Source organism: Vicia villosa, unplaced genomic scaffold, assembly GCF_029867415.1.
Source record: "Vicia villosa cultivar HV-30 ecotype Madison, WI unplaced genomic scaffold, Vvil1.0 ctg.000758F_1_1, whole genome shotgun sequence".
NCBI classification, from domain to species: Eukaryota; Viridiplantae; Streptophyta; class Magnoliopsida; order Fabales; family Fabaceae; genus Vicia; species Vicia villosa.
In genome coordinates this window covers 469,343-479,738 of record NW_026705339.1, presented here as the reverse complement: position 1 = coordinate 479,738, position 10,396 = coordinate 469,343, and positions in this window count along the sequence as shown.

Genomic DNA, 10,396 nt, shown 5'->3' with positions numbered 1-10,396 from the left:
TTTGATAAGGTTTGAATGGTTTAGGATGGAGTTGGGTTCACAAAAAATCAGAATTTGGGGAGGGGTCGGGGCATTACAAGCATAATGCCCATTATGGGCTGCTCGTGATGCCGCTTGGTTTGGATTTTTAAAACGGTGTCCATGCCAAATATGCACTGGTTTTGGGTGAAAATTTGCTTATTTTGTGATTTTTGGATGTCTTATTTTGTCATTTTTCCTGTGTTTTACCAATTTTTCATGCTCGGCCTGATTCTTTATATTTTCTCCCAAACTTTCTTTATTTATGCCTCAATTTGCTTACCTCCTCCTTTCCATTTTTATGAACTTTTATTAAACCTATAAAATCAAAGGAACAAAACCATTAGAACTTAAAAATTTGTCAATTGCCTCCACACGATGCTTCTTTTAGGGTCATTAGCTTGACCATCCATATCTTTTAGGGTCATTAGCTTGACCATCCATCTCCTTGTCGTTTAATTTCTTTGTCCTTTCCTTATACAACTTGGCATTCTCACACACGTCTAACCTTAGTTCTTCAAGTTCATCAAGCTATAATTTTCTCTTATGACTGTCAACTTTAGAGTAGAGATTTAGGGCCTTTATTTCTTATTAGGCGTTATTCTCTAGCTTAACCGACAGATGACAAGATTTTTGTATATCAATTTGAATGAGGTCATTACCAATGGGATTCTTATATGCATCTTGTATACCTAAAGTGCATCATGAGCTTCATCTCCCAACCCTAACTAGACATAGAAATTGTTTTCTCCAAGATATTATTGATTTCTCTATTGGATATTTCAACCTAACCACTTGTTTGAGGATGGTATAGTGTTGCAACTTTGTGCTTAACACCGAATTTTTTCAACAAGTTCTCTAATTGTTTCACGTTAAAGTGGGAACCTCCTTCATTGGTCACCACTATCGACACACCAAATCATGGGAAAATGATTTTCTTAAAAAATTTAATAAAATCCTAGAAATCATTAGTAACAAATGTTGTTTCCTCAATCCATTTAGATATGTAATTGACGACCACAAACATATATTGATTTCCAAAAATTTGGGGATGGCCTCATTAAGTCTATACCCCAAACCTCAAAAATCTCCACCTCAAGTATATTATTTAATGGAATCTCATTTCTCTTTGAAATGTTACTAGTGCACTGATATTGATCACATCTTACAAAATATTGATACATATCTTTGAAGAGTGTGGGCTAGTAAAATATAGCTTGAAGTATCTTATTTGGGGTTTTTGAAGAGCTTGCATGGCCGCCATAGGAAAATGAATGACAGTGAAATGTTATGCTCTTTATTTCCTTTTAGGGTATGCATCTTCGAAAAATACAATTAGTCCCTCACTTGAAAAGAATAGGTCCATCCTAAAAATAGTGTTTCAGGTCTGAAAATAATTTCTTCTTTTTGCTGATTATTTAAGTCTAAGGGTAACACTCCGACTACTAGATAATTCACAAATTTAGTGTAGCATGATGTACTTTCTTCTGGACCAGGGTAAATAATTGTTCATTTGGAAAGAATAATCAATTGGTAACTCATTCCTTTTTGCTTCATTTATTCTAGAAAGATGGTATACTACTACATTTTCTGTTCCTTTCTTATTGCGAGTCTCTAAGTAGAATTCTTGGAGTAGCAATATCTAATGGATTAACCTTGGTTTAGCATCATTTTTATTCAGAAGATACTTTATTGTTGTGTGACTTTTGTAAATTATGGTTTTTGATCCAACTAAGTTTGATTGAAATTTAGTGATAAAAAATACTACAACTAATAGTTCCTTCTTCATTATACTTGCCTAGTAAATAACATTTATCTTATTGTCTTTTCATTGTTCTAAGATAACACCTACTACAAAATATCTAGCACCGCACATGATCTCAAAAGGAATACTCCAATCAAGAGGTTGCAAAATTGATGCAGAGATCAACATTTATTTTAGTTTGTGAAAAGACCCAAGTCCGAGTTCATCAAATGCCAACTCTACATATTTCATAAGAAGTTTTGTCAGTTGTTAGAGATCTTAGAGAAATCCTTGACAAACCAACGATATAATCCTGCATGTCCAAGGAAACTTCTTACTTCTCTAGCTGAGGTAGGAACAGTTAATTTTTCTATTAATTCCATATTTCCTTATTTACCGCAATACCTCTTTCAGAAATTAGGTTTCTAAGTATTATACCTTCTTTTAACATAAAATGACATTTTCCTAGTTTAGCACCAGGTTGATTTTAACACACTTTTCAAGTACCTTATCTAGATTAAATAGAAAATTATCAAAACTAGATCGGTAGACATAAAAATATTCTATAAGGACTTCCGTAATATCTTGTATAAAATAAAAAAAATGAACGTAATACATCGTTGTAATGTTTTTGTTGTATTACACAACCCAAAAAGTATTTACCTATATGCGTATGTGCCATAAGGGCATGAAAACATTGTCTTTTAATGATTGCTTGGATGGATGAAGATGTGGATAATTCCAAATATCCATCCAAGTAGAAGAAATGTGAATTCTTATATTGTCATTTCATCAATGGATCGATAAATGGGAGTGGAAAGTGATCTTTTTGAGTGGATTTGTCGAGTTTTCTATAGTTGATACACATCCTCCACCCTGTTATCGTCCTAATCGTTGTCGGCTCATTCTTGTTATTCTTAATGAGTATCATATCAAGAGACTGATTGAATTAGATGTTACCTTAAAAACTTCTTTGTGTAATATATTCCCTGCATCTGATGTCCTTGCACAACTACCAACTGACCTGACTAAACGAGACATTCATGTTGATGTATTGTTAACGTATTATGTTATTGAATTTTATTTGATTTAATTGAATATTAATATATACATTATGTTTGTTAGCTATATTTACCATATATATTTTAAAATAAATTATGTCTTACTTAAAACTCTCCTTCATATCACATTGTTCTACAATATGTTTGTTTGCTACATTTACCATATTAATATACACCGAGTTTTCTCTTTTTGTCATAGATCGTGATGAACAAAATGCTTAATTTATTTTAATTAATAATTATTTTTATTTGAGACACAAAATTTTTATTTTTAAATGTCAAAATTTTTGTTTCTTTTCTTTATCCATTTCACATACTTTTTTTATGATTATTTAATACAACTGAATTTATATTATCATTATTTAATTTATAAATAAATAATTCATTTCGAATTTATATATATATATATATATATATATATATATATATATATATATATATATATATATATATATATATATATATATATATATATAATTATTTTGCTAGTTTATGTTATTAAGTTATTAAGAGGTTTCTTTCTAAGAGGATTTGGGCGAGGAAAGGAATTTCATCTTTTTATTTGTTGGTTTTTTAAAATATGTGTGGGTCCTACTTATGAGTGATTGAGCCAGTACTAAAATATGGTAACACTTGAAACTTTTCTCATCATAATCCAACAAAGAAAGCTGAATCAATGTTACATTTCAACTCTCCAAGGGAAGGCTTTGACCAAGAGGTGGTCATCTATCTACTTAAGTCTTGGTAACAACACTAATACCATGCAAAATGAATTTATTTTCTTTGCCCAAATCCGTTCGTTTAGAGTGTTTTACCTCTTAAAATTATTCCATGCACATTGAGAGGGCTTGTTGTCCCGAAGCTTCTATTTTTAGATTTCAAAATGATCATGAAAAATGTTACGAACCTCAGCCGAAAAGGACGGCGAGATTCCAAAGAAAACTCCTTTCAAACTTTACAAAATTAGTTGATTACTTTCTCTTACTTCTAATAGAAAAAGAAGAGACCAAATCATAGTAATTTTCTTGTACAGTATAATATAATTACCCACAAATCATGACGTGACAAAATTATCTAGGAGATAAAATCTAGAATTTTTTTATTTTATACACATGGAGTGTTTATCTAATTTCCAATTCCCTATTGTTAGAGGATAATTATTGACTTTGTCATTGTGGTATCAAGTGTGAATACAATCAACGTTTTTTTAATTCACAAACTTGGTTTAGTTATGAGAAAAAGAGAGTTTGAAGAAAAAAAAAAGGAACGAGAGACTTTTAAAAATATATTTTATAAAAAATATATTTGATATTTTTTTAAAAAATGAATTTGTATAGAACGATAAGAGTGTATATCATTACTATATTTTTAATTTTTCGAATACTATAATATAAAAGATATTTCGAAATTTTATGTAAGTCCTTAAAAGCTCTCCTTGAATACAAATTTTAAGTTCCCTCATATTAAGTTCCCTCATATTATAGGGTTTTTAGTGTTATGAATATAAGCAAACCCTCTAAAATCCTCCCAACCAAAATCATTCAATTCTTTCCACTCAATCCTTCTATTTTTTTAAAGTCCTCCTATCCATTTTCTTCCAAACTCCTAAACATAGTCTTAGCGTTAATTGATATATACGCTTTAAACTGGTATCAACCCTTTAAACCTACAATCCACTAATCTATTGGAGAGTGTTCAAAAGAATATGCGTGAACTCAACTCAATCTCAAATTATATCGGCTAAGCTCGACATAACAAAGAGAGACGCAAGTTCTCTGACCTCCAGGTCGGTTTGACCCTAGGTCAGGGGATCAATTTAGCCTTCCTGACTCAACTATAAATTGTATCATTGTTCCAGATTACATACATTCAGATATGGCTGGAAAACGGGCATGCCCGCCCCGTTTAAACTCGTCCGGCAAAAGCCCGCAAGAAAACGGGGCGGGACAGTCATAGTTAAGGGTGCGGGCCTAAAACCTTGGACCGTCCCGCAAAAAAGTGAGGGCGGGGCGGGCTAAGCCCGCGGGCACTACAGGTTTAAGCCTAAAATATAAAATTTATGTTAATTTCTGTGCCCGAAAAAACCCGCATAAAAAACGGAGCGGGGCAGTCATACTAGGGGTGAGAGTCTAAATCCTTGGCATGTCCTGCACAAAAGTTCGGGAAAAATGGGCATGCCCAACTGGCCGAGCCCGTTTTTCCACCCCTACATTCAGACAAGAACACAGACAATTAATGGAAATAATGATGTGTTGGTGACGCTTAGACAAGAAGACAAATTCATTAAATATAGTTATTGATAAATCATTAAGAGGTGAGTCAAGGGTCTTTGAGATTATAATTTTACACAAATACCCATATTGATGCTTCTTCTTTTCTACCCTTCAGGGGAAGATCAAGCTTGCTCAGGCTTTGCAAGAAGAGGCAAAGGTCCACGACTCTCCTTTAACTTTGGTTGCCCGAATCTTTGAGTTGGAATCCTCCCATTAGGTGGAGAAAAAACAACATTATGAGACCTAAAATGTTGTTGCTATGGCGGGCCGCCGTGTAGAGGAGGCTCAGAAAATACTTTAGCAGGAAAAATAGACACATGTTGAGGCTCTAAACACTCACAAAGACAAGGTGTCTGCTCCAAAGGAGTGGTTCAGGGAGTCCTTTCAACAAATTATTCAGGGCGTGTACGGGGTCCTTGATCAGGCAGTAGGTCATGCGAAGGAATTTTGCCTTGATATTCCTATCTCGGATGAAGGATTTGACCCTTTCAAGGCTGCTCTTAAGGGGACTTCTAGGGGTGATCTAGGCGCCTCATCTCCCGGTGCAAAAGCTTGATTATTTTTCCTTCTTTGAGTTTGCCTTTCTTCTTTCCAATAATATTCCCCAGGCTTTCATGTCATGGCTATGACAATAATATTTATATACATATATTTTTACCTCAGTACTTTGGAGTTTTATTTATTTTTGAGTACTTGATCAATATTCGTCTCCTCTTTATCGTTGCCTAATGCCACTAATTAGTTGTTAGTCTCCTTGCTATGGATTGATAAGCAAGTTACAATTGTGTTAGGGCTTGCTCTTTGACCCTACAATTTGAAATTTGCTTGCCTCATGGGCGTTGCCGATGTAGATGCTCTGTACCAATCGATCTCAAGTCTGCGCCGCCGTGGATACGATGTATAGTCCACCTCCTATGTGAGAACCCTTTCTATTTTATCCTTTAGAAGGAATGCCTCGTTGAGTTGATATGTTTGATGTGTTCTTTGAACCCTGCAGTCTCAATTGAAGTTTTGTTGTTACTAGCTCCAATTGAGAAGAGTTATTGTGCTTCCTCCACATTATTAGGAATCGTCCCCGACCAATGGTAAGGTTCCTATCCCTACCACCAGGTTTGACCTCGCTCGGGGTGGACGTCTTCGGGATTCATCACCTACTCTATTTGATGGCTAGATCCTAAGAGGAGGGTGCGTCAGCTGTGTTGAGAATAATGCTCCTTAAGTGTGAAGATGTGTCTCTCTATCTACTTAGTTGAAGTATTCCCTTTTTCTATGTTTACGACCATCAACTTGATGATTTTTCTCTTCATCGTCCCTTTTGAGGGGTTCCTTTCTCTTAGAAGACCACCCGTAATGGATGTGATATATTATTGCGTCCTTTTTTCGAGTTTTCCTCTTCCCCACTACTGTTGCCTTTCCCTCTTTTGGCTCTAATGACAATTTCAATAGCCTTATTGGGGGATTTTTCTATGCAGGGAAGCGTTTCTTCTTTGGCGAATCTTCTCGGCTCCTAGGCCCCCACTTATTGTCTCGGCCTCCCTTCTGGTCATCATATCGAGTGTACTTAGTAAGTATTCCTTCCTTAATTATCTTTTTTATCTCGTCCTTTATATGGATGCAATTATTTATGTTGTGGTTGTGACTCTTGTAGAAACGACAGTATTTCAAATTATCTGCCTTGGATAATTCTTTCACACACTCTTTCAAGATTTTCTCTCTTAAAGTGTCCAGGGGAGTGTAAGAGTTAAATCTAGATTAAGGTCAGTGCTCCATATCTATTCTACGACAACTCCTATCTCTTTTTGGTGCTCGATTATGCTTTATGTTTCCTTTTCCTCGACCTCTCTCTCTCTCTCTCTCTCTCTATTTGGCCAGAAGTTCTCCTTTAAAATATATATTGGTTTGCCCCTTATTCCACAAATCACTCAAGCTGAAATCTCCTTTGAGCCCTAGATTTTCTAGGAACATGCAGTATGACCTCAATACCTTCGTAAACATCCAACACTTCAACCCATCAATTGTTCCCTTATGCTGCTATAATGACTTTTGTGGTGCAGTAACTACACTCGCGTATGGTTTTCTTCTTTTACTGGGTGACCCCGCAGAGTACTGTAACACCATGATTAATTTTTAATAATATTAATATTGTTTTACTAGTATTATTATTATTATTATCATTTTTAATTACTTTTTTTAGTGTTGAAGTATTTTAAATAATTAATTGAGTGTTTTAATTAATTTATTGGGATGGTTAAGTTTATTAGAAAAATTAGATATTTGTGTTAATTTAAATAAATTAGCATAATATTTGATTTAATATAAAATAGTATAAATTATAGAGATTGGAAGAAAATATAGTTTTAGAAAATAGAAAAGAGTAAAGGTTTAAGGAAAATTGAGGGGTGAGTGGAAATTTGGATTAATTAGAATAAATTAGGTTTTTATATAAATAGATAAGTTAAGGGGAAATTTTAGTTAGATCGTGAAAATTTTAGAAAAGAGGCAAATAGGCAAAATCTAAGAAGAGCATTGGAAGGAAAGTTTCATCGACCTAAAAATTTAAGGTAAGGGGGAAACTATTCACATGTGGGTGATTAGGCAGTCAGATAGTAAGGAATCTTTACCCTCTTATCTTCTTCTTCTTGATTCTCTGTGTTTATGTCTATTGCCAAAGAAGGTTTAACCAAAACCTTCTAAGGTTATTGGTGTGATATTATTTCAATTGTTTTTACTTGATCCTAATTGACCTTGTTGTGGTAACTTTGTGAATGCCTTTTTATAAGTCAGAATTGATTGAATTAATAATGGTTGTGCCTTATGATAAAGCGAGCATATATGAATTTGTATATTTCTCTTTTTTACTTTTATTAACCTTGATTGACATTTTGTGCTTTTTGGGACTGTTGGGATCGATTAGGAGGAAAATCAGATAAAATCGTAAAACTTAGAAAAATATGAAAAATCCCAAAAACACAAAATGCAGAAAATCGCAAGTATACATAGAATGAGATTGATCGCCTTGCTTCATGCTTAACTTGAGTTTCGTAAGCCCATTTGAGGTTCCTTCAGTTGTGTTAGAAAGCTAATGCAATAATCTTTCTTTTCAAATGGAGAAATTGGATCTAGGAGCACTACAACCGTAGCAGTGATCTAGTTTTTATACCAGAAGCGTAGGCAAATTTCAGTCATGAGTTGGTTGTCTTGTTTCACGCATAACTTTATTTTTGTAAGTTCTTTTATAGTAAACTTTATATCATAGGAAAATAGACAAAATTTCCTACATGTTATACTTAACGATAATTTCATTTCATTAAGTTCAGTAGGAGAAATACTAGTTACAAGTCTGACAAAACATTCCTCCTAGTATCGGTAGCAGTTTCCATTATTCGATTAAATTATACCAATTGAGACCTTAAGTCCAAAAATAAAAATTATATTATGATAATAGACATTCTAAGCTTTCGAAAACATATTCATTTTCTTAATGGTCACTTCGTTTGATATTTTAAAGAATTGTTTGAACTTGAGGTATGACTAATAGCAAACACTTTGTTCGATGTCTGCACTAGTTCCTATTGTTTGATTAAACTGTATCGATTGATTTCTTAAGTCTTAAAATAAAAATCATAGTCTTAAAATAGACACTCAAAGCTTTGCGAAACATATTGTGATATTATGATATGGCTTATTTAAAACGAATAGAACTGGAGTTTCGTAACTCCGATCAAGATGAGATCTATTGCATTTGAAAAAGGGTGTAAAGAAAATTTAAATATTTGGTACAGTATTTGAGTTTGAGATGTTTAGAGTTGGATTTGAGTTGTTGTAGTATTTAGAACTAAAATTGACGTGTTTAAAGTTAGAGTTGAAGGTATATAAAACTTTAGAGGCTGAGTTTGAGTTATGTACGATAAAATAGTTAAATTTTGAGTTATTTAATATATTAGAATCATAATTGAGAATCAAATGATTTAAATTTGAGTTATTGAGTTGTTTAAAGTTAAAATTGGTATGTTTATAGTTAAGATGTGAGTTATCTCACGAGTTAGAGTTGTGTTGATTTTTGTTAGAGTTGTTATGAGTTAAGGGTAGAGTACGCCTTATACCTCTTTAATTTATTAAATAAAAATTGAAAAAGTCTTATAAGTTCTGTTGAGTTATGAGTTGACTCTTTTGAAGGTTGATGGTTGTATAATGTTATATTTACCATGTTGGTGAGCAATGTTGAGTAATTATTTAATTGTATGTATTATGCCGAGTTGTAAATATATATAATGTTGAGTTACGTAGTTCGGAGAGGAACTACTGTGGTGACCTTATATTGACGATATTTATGTTGAGATGTGAAGTTCAGAGTGGAACTACGATGGTGACCTTATATTGGCGATGTTGTGGTTTCTAAGAGGGACCAATGATTATTAGTGTGTTAATATTGTTTGTTGCATTAAATGTATCATGTATATCGGAGATAGGTAGGACTTTGATCCAGTGAGGCTCATATTCAGAGAGGAATCGTTGCTTCAGAGAGGAACCAGTGACATATTTCAGGTTCAGAGAGGAACCAGAGACGATGGATCAATTAGTAACGTAACTTTGACATCCAAACTTTGGTACCACATGCATTTGGATGAGGAGAGAATAACTACATTGCATTACATAAGTGCATTTATGATTGTTTGTTATTATGAATTAACTTATGTGATTGTTGAATAATTTTATTGAGCTATCCTCGCTATTTTATACACCAATAACATTTGTGAATTTATTCTCACCCTCTATTTGTTGTTATGTTGTTCATTATGTCGGTGTTGCAGATACTCGGGTAAAGGAGCCTTAGATGCTCATATGTTGGCGTATGACATAAAAGCTTTCTTCTTTGTTTATCATTTTGAGTTATGTTTTAGTTAAGTTGTCACTCTGATAGTGTAACACTGAGATGAGTTACCTAATTCTATTTGTATTTTGAGTTTTTGAATTATTTATTTAAATGAAGCATTTTATAATTTGACACAATTAAATATGTTATTTTTGAGTTAATTCTGCTGCTATGTTTTATATTTTTGTTGAGTAAAGATGCATGTTGAGAATGTGTAACATCGTTTGAGAAAAATATCTGCATATTTTTATAAATAAAGAATTTGGGGTTTATGGTGTTACAAGTACGGCCATTGTCGTGGAATGTTGCTCTGATACCACCTAAAGGAGTCGGAAACATTAAGGATTAGCAAATGCTAAATCTAAAATGAGAACACATGATTGCAAGCGTAAAACCTGTCAGATAAACTCTGGAATGCACAAAATAA